At 40.8% G+C, this 10,218-nt stretch overlaps 1 non-coding gene and 1 pseudogene across 2 annotated transcripts in view; both read left to right on the plus strand.

The window, feature by feature from the left end:
* Window positions 1-1,483: 1,483 nt before the first annotated feature.
* On the plus strand, window positions 1,484-4,615 carry LOC101299066. The gene is made up of 4 exons (XR_184234.1): window positions 1,484-1,939; window positions 2,559-2,620; window positions 2,731-2,773; window positions 4,007-4,615. It is a non-coding gene; the product is annotated as an uncharacterized LOC101299066 (transcript).
* Window positions 4,616-8,486: 3,871 nt separating this feature from the next.
* Window positions 8,487-10,218, plus strand: part of LOC101301955 — a 1,911-nt pseudogene continuing 179 nt past the window's right edge. Inside the window, exons 1-2 of the transcript XR_184375.1 lie at window positions 8,487-9,660; window positions 9,817-10,214. The product of XR_184375.1 is annotated as a cytochrome P450 71A4-like (transcript). The remainder of the gene's footprint in view (window positions 9,661-9,816; window positions 10,215-10,218) is intronic.

The following is a 10,218-nucleotide window of genomic DNA, read 5'->3' on the forward strand; positions in this document are numbered from 1 at the left end:
CGGCGGCGGTCTGGAATTTTCCGGCGGCCGGTTCGGAGACTTTCCGGCCGGTTCTCAGGGTGAGGCCGACGGCGTTGGATCCGTGACGGAAAGAGCTTTCTGGGGATATAAAATTCTAGCGGAGGGCAGTCGGAATTTTGGTCGGAAATCAGGAAAAACAAGGCTGCCCGATTTTAGGGTTTTGGTTTTTAGGGTTTGGAAAAAAAAAATGCTGGGCTATTGGCTCTAGGGTTAGAACAGAGTGCATGATAACGTGATGAAGGATAAAGTGTAGAGACAAAGAGATTGCAAGAGAATCATCATCTTATCCATTAATAGGAGCCCTTTATATAGGGAATTACACAATACCAATATGGTAAGGATATGAATACATAGATCTAGTCTAACTACATATCCTATTGGCATAAGGCCAAGACACATATAGGCCGTGTTTGTTTGCCTTGATATAGCAACCAGATAGGCAAATATATATCCTGTCAAACAACTTGCATTGTTTGGAGGCCCAGATTTGTATGGACAGGAAATTATGTGTCCTATCAGAAGTGGATAACAAATCTTGTTAGAACGGTGTTATTAATTTTATCCATCTTCTGATTTCTCTCGTTCGTCAGCCGCTGACCTTCTCGATCAAAACACAGGATATATATCAAACTAGTTTCAGCCAAAAATATCAAACACGTTCCCCCACTCCGGCTTCTCCAGCCTCGTCCACGCCTGGGAGCTCCGCAGCTTCGAAATGGTGCAGGCGAAGAGCTTCCACTGGCTCCGCCACGGCTGAGCCTACGTCGCAGAGAGCGAAGACCGACTCCTCCGCCGCCAGGATCGGGCTGGCTTGGACGAGAGATTGGAGGAGAATTTGAGCCAGCGGTCGTCCTCTCCGGCGGAGAAGTAGAGCGCGGCAAGCTCAGTGAGGACCATGACTCTACCGGCGGAGTCAACAAAGACGGAGCCGTGTCTTGACCAGGCGGAGCCGAGCTGGGGCAACGTGCGGAAGCGGCGCGTGAGGGGGTTGCAGAGGAGGAGGGACTTGGAGGAGTCGGAGGGGGAGTCGGCCCAGAGGTAGAGGAGGCTGGAGGAGGAGGCGACAGGGTGGGGGGAGGAAGTCGAGAGAGAAGCGGAGGCAACGGTGGAGGCCTTTACGATTTTTCTTCAGTAGAGTCTCAATCCCAATCCAATTCTTTTCTAGTGTAACAAACATCCTATTGGATAGGAGGCAGACATCTCCAAATCCAATCTAGTCAAGTTGGAACAAGACTTGATTAGAAATCCAATCTAGTCCAAGTCACCAAACGCCTCCATAGAGAATATCCTAGAACACTTTTGACTTTTAGTGTTTTTTTCTTGACTAGATTACCTTACCTCTTATCTTCACTCATTCGTCAACGCTCTCTCTCTCTCTCTCTCTGTCTCCTCCTCTCACGAAATACTCACTCACTCACTCTCTCTCTCTCTCTCTCTCTCTCTCTCTCTCTCTTTTTCTCTCAGCTTGAATGGTAGGCCTCTCAGTCATGAGAATAGGAGGCAAAGGCTCATCTCTCTCATCCTCCGCCGTCGCCAACGCCCTTGCTCACGTCACCATCGACTTGTCCGCGCTCGACAAGCTCTCCTCCTCCTCCTCCGTCGCCGCTGCCAATCTCAAGCCTCACCGGCTCCTCTCTCTCCCGTCCGTCGAAGAATTCAGAGCCTCCCTCGTTGTCCTCCTCGCCAAGCTCCTCTCCCTCTCCGGCACCCTTACGGTTCTCCCTCTTCGAATCGCCGACACCCTAAATTCGAATTCTTCTTAAGACTTGGGAGTGGAGACTCTCGATTTGACCGACGAGAAGGCTCTTGCATTGCAGAAGCTCTCGGCCGATTGGTGGTTGGAGATCCACTCCCCGCCGACACCGGTGAATGAATCTTGATCGATCTGAAGGAAAGCTGGGTTCTTGTTGTTTATAAGGTTAGAGAGTTTTTTATCAAATTAACTTGCTGGGTTCTTGTTGTTTATAAGGTTAGAGAGTTTTTTTTTTAATTTTTTTATCAAATTAACTTGTTGTGTTCAATTTAGTGTGAACACTCGGCCATAGATTTTCAGAGAAGATGTTGGTTAATCACTTGATCCTCCTCTTCTGAACACTTGTTGTCCCTGTAAATGGGTTGAAATTCCAGATTGACAATCTTGGAGTTTGTTTATACATTGCTTTAGGTAGGCATAACATGATGAGGCTGAGGATGCTCTTTACTTATGTTTGCTTCTATGGAATACGGACATCAGTGTAGTCCATTTCATATACAGTATCGACTTAGTTTAGGCCATGTTTGTTTCATGGATTTTAGTAGAAAGGAAAGGAAAATCGTTGCTTTCCTTTGTTTGGGAAGCACAAACTCAGGAAGCACTTTCCTGACAACGGGAAGATGGATGGGAAATCCGTTCCACTCAAAATTCATGGGATTCATTTTCCCATGACACCAACCATCATTACGAGTTTTCTGGACAACACTACCCCAGTCCAAATATGTTATTGCCAATTTTACCCATCGAATCCCTACTTCTGATAAGATTGTTTCATCAATCACAGAGTCGTTCGCGCCCTCAATCTCGCGCCTCTTTCATCACCCACGAAGACACGAAGAGACGAAGGTCTGTATCAAAACTCAAGAGAGACGAACTGGTTTATGATATATAAATCCTCTGTCTATGTTTTTTTTTGGTTGTTGGTATATGATTTGTTTCTTCTTCTTCTTCTTCAGCTTTCGATCGGCAATCAGCCTTCTCTCTCCCAACTAATCAAAGGTCAGGCCCCAACTCTCTAATCTTGTTCATAATACAATTACACTCTCTTGGTTTACTTCGTGTGCTTTCATCCGTGTATGAATTGAGAATTAATTGGAATCGCATCTATGTATTTGAAGATTTTGTGATATTCAGGTTCTTGCACTCTCTTGGCCTCAATTGCTAATGATGTTGTTCTATATTAATTTTGGAATTGATTGAAAGAAAGAAAAAAATCGGGGTTTTTGTTTTCTCTCTTTATGTGATGAGATATATTTGATGAATGTAAACTCTTGGAAGCAATTACTAGGTATACACAAGAATAGTGCTTTTTGATTCTTGAATTTATTTTGTATTTGGAACAGGACCAGATTACTGAGTATATGGGATAATCATATTCTGTTGGATCCTTGTAGAACCAAAATTCAAATGAAAATAGATAGGGAAGTATTCCTATTAAGGTTATTGGGGTTTGTGGGTATGTGGGGGAAATCTGAAGTGGAAACTAGGTTTTAGTAGCTTCTTTTCCGTGTTCATAAATTTGGATGATCAAATTGTAATTTGGGTTTTCTGATATACGAGGTTGATTGGAAGAATTGAAATGTATAGTTAGGCAAGAGATTAGATTGATTTTTATTTAAATATAGGAGCTAGTAATAGCTGATATGCTCATATTGATGATGTTACTTATTCATTATGTGTAATAAGCATTTCATTCTATAAATGAGTATGCTCTTTGCATCTGAAGCTGTTGGAACGCATAATGCATCATGTCTCAAAGGTTTCCGAATATATAGCATTAGCCCGTACAGCTTTTATATCTTTGTCAGATGAATTCCCCTTTTCTTTTATTTATTTATTCAACTTGTTAAGTATGTCCCCATATGTGGCTCAGCAAGATGGCTAATCTGGTGGCACAGCATATAGTTTGAGCTTGGTTAGCTTGCAGGGGAATGTGCACGGTTGATTGGAAAAATCAACCTACTGTCTCCTTATATCATTTACTTCTGTTTGATTCTCCTATTTAGTTTCTTTTCCTATTGTTTGTTTTGGCAGACTTCTCTGCCCTTTAAGTTCTCTTCTTGTACTGAGTGTTTTAATGCAATTCTCTTTGTCAAAAAGAAAAATTGTTCCCATCTATCTCATGTGTGCTTTATTTATGGATTTGAATTGATTTGAGATACAATGTAAGAACAGAATAGGTTATCTCAGTATTGGCAACTTATGAATCATTTGTGATAAATTTTGCTGCAGATGATGGTAGAGAATATCTGGATGTCCATGAACCCAATCAATATCGTAGAAAGCATGACATGCTTGTTCTTAGGTTTTAAATCCTGCATTCTCTAGGGATAGCTATGTATGTCGTGGGAAATCTGTTGGAGCAACCAAATTCCAAAGAGTTTAGAGGACTGTGAGTTGTAGTAGCAGATGATGATAATTTAAAAAGGGATGTGACCACTACACTGCTCTAGAACTTGGTTCTCAATTCCAGAAGAAACAGTACTGGGTTTGATTGCTTGATTAGACTTTTCATTGCTCAGAATTCATATTGTTGTTTTCAATCTTCACATGCCTGATTGGTGTTCTGGATCTTCACATGCTTGAAAACCCATGGTAGATTGGTGTATGTTTGAATTTTTATGATTTTCTTTTTATTTTGAAAGGCAAGGATATTATGGGAACATTGATATATTTTTACTTTCCTTTCCTACACCAACCAAACACCGGAAAGGAAATCAAATGACCTTTCCTGAATACTTTCCATGCTTTACCAAACACAGGAAAGGAAACTTGACAAGAATGTTACTTTCCCATCTCATGGAAAAGACAATGGAATTGATTTCGCTTCCATGAACCAAACAAGGCCTTAGTGTATAAATGTATGAATGTATGATATCCATAATTAGTATTCATGTATGAATGTATGATACCCATAATTAGTGCAATGATTTTGAGTCTCTGGTTAATGTAGATATGTTGAGATTGATATGCAGTCAATTAGGAGTGATCACTCTGTCACTCTTGCCACCATGCAGATTGTTATCAATGTAAGTCTGTCTTCCTATATGGGCTAGTAGTTAATCAAGTGTAAGATACAAATTGTGGTAATATGATTAGCTTTGACTAAAAAAAAGGATTTGATGATAGTTGATGAACTGCGACATACCCTCAATAGACCCTTACTGCCCATTACTGACCCTAATAGGAGGTCATATTATCTCCAGTAGGAGGTCCTAAGGTCTTACTGACCCTAATAGGTGGGCATATTGTCCCCAATAGAGACCTGCTATAAGTGACTAAAGCACAACAGCCCCCGGAGTCCGGTCAACGGTCCTAGGAGCCCGGTCAATGGTCCCCGAAGTAGGAGGTCGTACTGCTCCTAATAGGAGGCCAGTCCTACTGACCCTAATATGAGGTCATACTAACCCTAGTAGGATGTCCTATTGCCCCTACTAACCCTAGTAGGTGGTCTTGCTGTCCCTATTAGGATGTCTTACTGCCCCTACTGGTCCCAGTAGGAAGTCATACTGCCCATACTGACCCTAGTAGGAGGTCCTACTGCCCCTACTGGTCCTAGTAGGAGGTCATACTATCCATACTGACCCCAATAGGAGGTCCTACTGCCCCTAGTAAGAGGTCTTACTGCCCCTATTGACCCTAGTAGGAGGTCCTATTGCCCCTATTAGGTGATCCTACTGTCCCTAGTAGGAGGTCCTACTAACTCTAATAGGAGGTCATATTGCCCCCAGTAGGAGGTCCTACTGACCCCAATAGGTGGGCCAATAGGGACCTGTTATAAGTGACTAAAGCACAACGGCCCCCGAAGTCCGGTCAACGGTCGCCGGAGTCCGGTCAATGGTCCCAGGAATCCAGTCAACTGTTGCTGGAGCCCGGTCAACGGTCCCAGGAGCCCGGTCATGGTCCCCGGAGTTTGGTCAACGGCCCCCGGAGTTCGGTCAACTGTCCCCGAAACCCGTTCAAAGGTTGCCGGAGTTTGGTCAACGTCATTGGTCGTAGGAATCCGGTTATAAAAATTTTATTTTATAATAGACTCTTATAATGGTCTATTATAGTTTATTTAATTCATTAAGGGTATAATTGTCTTTCTGCTCTTATAATGGTCTATTGTAGCTTATTTAATTCATTAAAGGTGTATTTGTCTTTCTGCTGTTTAAATTAACGCTCTTGGGAATTTTAAAATTTTATTTTGTTAGTGGAAATAAAATTCTTAAAATTAGGGCTAGTGGGCATTGTCCCATAACTAATAGAAGAAGTCTTCAATCTTGTCTCAATTTAAAGCTAGTGATTTACAATTTAATTAATGGAAACACCACCACCAGGTCCACCGTCGACGGCAGAAGTAATTAATAAGACCACCTACGTACGTCTACCGATGAACAAGGTTGAAATTTACGTACTTAATTTGTTCGGTGAATGGTATTAAGTACCTGCAACCGTGTAGCTTACTCCATCCAAAATATGCTAGTTAGTATTCTCAGAAAAATATGCTAGTTAGCGACTCAGCCTCCATTGTTGAGATCAAGCTATATATAATAGTGAGTTTGGTAAACTTCTTTTCTTTTCCTTTTCTATTTTAGGAAACCTCATTTTCAGAACAAAACTAGCTAGCTTAATTTGACAATAACATTAAATCATTAATTGATAATACGAGTCTACCTAATCAGATTGACTTTCAGACTTTGGACATGGTCGAATATATATATATATATATATATATATATATATATATATATATATGTGTGTGTGTGTGTGTGTGTGCGGTCGTAATTTCAGAAAGATATGGTCGTGATTTAGGTAGCATGCATGATCATCAGGTTATAATAAGAAAAACAGAATAACAAGCACTACTTATACCCCCTTCATGTAGTAATTACACGATTATATATGATTAAAATGGTTCACATCCAAAATGGTTCGTTTCACAAGACCTCCAGCACTGTTCACATGATTCCCTTGATTCTATTCTTGCTGTTGCTCTCATCCGAAATAGCATCCGCCAGAGTTCTACAAATCCCAATCTTCAGTAAGTATCTCCCTCGGTCTTTTGTATATGTATTCCTCTCTCACTATATGTCTATATAGATAGACTGCATGTTTTTGTTTTTGTTAATTTTCTTCAATCAATTAAGTTAAATCATATATATGAATGAAGTGCCAGCTGAGAGTATAGAATCAATTGCATCATCTTCTTGGAGGCGCCCTAGGTAGCCTCTCTCCTTTTTCTCAGTCAGCAACATGAAACGTAGTAGGAAACTGGCGTTTAACTGGGAAACCAAGAATGCATGAATGGTTTTATAATAATCAATGAAAATCCTCAATCGTACTTTAGTTCAATGGGAATATAGAATCCTCGATCCATTTTATCCATAGGCTGAGCCGCCGAGGGCCTCCGCGACTCTACGGTGGCTAGTGGTGATTGGTAAAACCTTCCTGTAAAGTGGATTCGCATAGATATTAAAGTTTGAAGAACTACGTCGTTGAGGCCATTTTCTTTGACTAGCTCTTTTATTTCACCCAAAAAAATAAAAAATAAAAACTTATTTTGACGGTTGCCCAAAATAAAAGATCATATGTGCAAGAAAAAATTTCCATTGCAACTTCGGCGGTGACCTTAATAGCTTTGATTGGAAGTGAGGTCCGTTCTGAATAAACTGGAGGAATTTTCAGGGTTTCTGAAGTGACTATTGGGTCCCCTTTTTGTTAGTCTTATTCATAAACTTGGATTCGGTCAAGTCTAAATATGATTTTATCATTTTAAAGACAACTACCTATATCATTTACGACCTACATGATCGGATTCACTTTGGTTGTGTTAAAGTTTCAAGCTTAATTATCGTCATTGCAGAACTCAAAAGCATGCAGCATGGGAATAACATGGCGATTGATGAGGTGAAGAATCAAGTAATAAGCCGATCACTACTACAATTACAGCCACGCAGGGACCGGGCAGCCGTAAGAAGACCACCTACGCCCAGTAACGGAGGGAGAAAAATATATCTGTGGGGGCAAAGTTATTGAACAAAACACAAAGATATATATTGATGAATGAATGCTCAGACTTTCTCCTTTTCTTTTCACTGGGGGCACAACTGCACTTTAGTTGCCATTTCTCAAAATCTAATGGGGACACATGCCCCCACTGGTCCTCAATTCCCTCCGCCACTGCCTACGCCTTCGTATTACCTGCATGTAACTCCAACCAATTAAGATTGTTAATTGTTACGTGTGTCTTCACTTAATTTGGAGATCTAGCAGGGTGTTTCTGTATGTATAAATTCGTATTCTAAGTGCTCACTTTGATTGAGAATTATTCAATTTGTTCATAAAGATAATTGTGTAGAGATTAGAGAAAGACCATGTTTCACATATATAGTTTGAAATTAACGTTGGCACTACTTGTAACAAGTTTCATTTCGAACAAACCTTTAGGGTTTAAGGGTTTGAAAAGTATTTCGAAAACCCTAAACCACTATCAAATCCCATCTCGACGAGATTGCATTTCGAGCACAAACAAATGCACTTCGAAGAGATTGCATTACCTAGCTTGTACCTCACCCTGAACGGATCCTTCCTTGAACTGGGACAAGCTGGACCTGAATATATATGTGGTTGCCGGCCAATCTTATGCACTGATTTGCTCTAGCTGAATAATAATAGTATACGTAGTCTTCAATATTAGTATATATGTAGTCACAAAGATAATATACTACTTTACCCTCATAGTCAACAGTACTGGATCATTGAAAAACAACATTATCATTGCTGAGAACTGATCCTGCAGTTTCCATTGATAACATTATTGCTGATCGAGAACTGATCCTGCAGTTTCCATTGATAACATTATTGCTGATCGAGAACTGATCCGCTGCTCACTGATAGGTCCATTATGAAATAGATCTTTATATTATATTATTAGAATGCGCACCACCATATAGCGTTCGGCATACTTCATCGACTACTAGCTATGTTGAACCTGTTTGTATTTGCTCTTCCTTTGCTCTTCTTCACAATATTCCTCGTCAAATGGTTTTCCGCTGCAAACGCCCACAATCATTTGCCTCCATCACCACCAAGGCTTCCAATACTAGGAAACCTCCACCAACTTGGCACACGCCCTCACCGATCCCTCCAGAAACTAGCTCAGCACCATGGTGAACTCATGATGCTTCGTTTCGGTTCCAGACCAGTGATATCGATCATAGTTTCATCTGCAGATGCTGCTCGCGAGATCATGAAGACAAATGATCGCATCTTCTGTACCAAACCCAAATTAACAGTTGCTGATAAATTGCTCTACCAAGGCAAGGATGTGGCCACCGCTCCGTACGGTGAGTATTGGAGGCAGATAAGAAGCATATGTGTTCTCCAGCTTTTAAGTAACAAAAGGGTTCAGTCTTTCCGTGGGGTTAGAGAAGAAGAAGTAGCCTTGCTGATTCAGAATATCGAACAGTCATCTATGTTGTCACTACGTACCGGTCAATCTAAGCGAACTATTTTCTTTGCATACTAATGATGTGATTTGTAGGTTGGCTTTTGGGAAGAAGTATAGTGGTGGTAGTGAAGGTGCAATCAAGTTCAAGAAGTTGCTTGGGGAATTTATGGGGTTGTTGAGTGGTTTCTCTGTTGGAGATAACATTCCATGGCTTTCTTGGGTCAATCACTTTAGTGGGTTAGATGCAAGAGTGGAGAAAGTTTCTAAAGAATTTGATGAATTTCTTGATACAATAGTTGATGAGCATATGGTTAATCTTAGCACAGAGAGAAATGTCTGTGGTGAAGAAGGTGAAGTTAGGAAGGATTTTGTGGATCTCCTGCTTGAAGTGCAAAACAATAACATCTCTGGCTCTTCCATTGATAGAGATGGCATCAAAGCTGTCATCTTGGTAAGCATACATGGTAGTATCAATTTATTTTTTATTTTTTATTTTTTATTTTTTATTTTTTTTGTTTTCAGATCGCTGAATTTTAACATGCTACTAGACCTAAAATATTTACCCTGATCGAGTTTTGATTAGGTTATCTTTCATGACTTTTCGCAGGATATGTTTGTAGGTGAAACCGATACAACCTCCACAGTTCTAGAGTGGGCGATGACTGAACTCATAAGGCATCCCATGGTGATGAAAAGACTGCAAAATGAGATTATGGGAATTGCTAATGGAAAACAAGACATAACAGAAACAGACTTGGACAAAATGCCATACTTGAAAGCTGTGATCAAAGAAACACTGAGGCTGTATCCTCCGCTACCGTTGGGGAGCATGCGAGAGTCCATCCAAGACACTAAAATAAAGGGATATCACATAGCTGCAAGAACCATGGTCATAGTCAATGCCTGGACAATCGAAAGAGACCCTTCTCTGTGGGATGAACCGGAGGAGTTTCAACCTGAGAGATTTATAAATTCTAGTGTGGACTTCAGAGGGCAGGACTTCCAGTTG

The sequence above is a fragment of the Fragaria vesca genome, linkage group LG3 (genome assembly GCF_000184155.1).
Source record: "Fragaria vesca subsp. vesca linkage group LG3, FraVesHawaii_1.0, whole genome shotgun sequence".
Taxonomy (NCBI): Eukaryota; Viridiplantae; Streptophyta; class Magnoliopsida; order Rosales; family Rosaceae; genus Fragaria; species Fragaria vesca.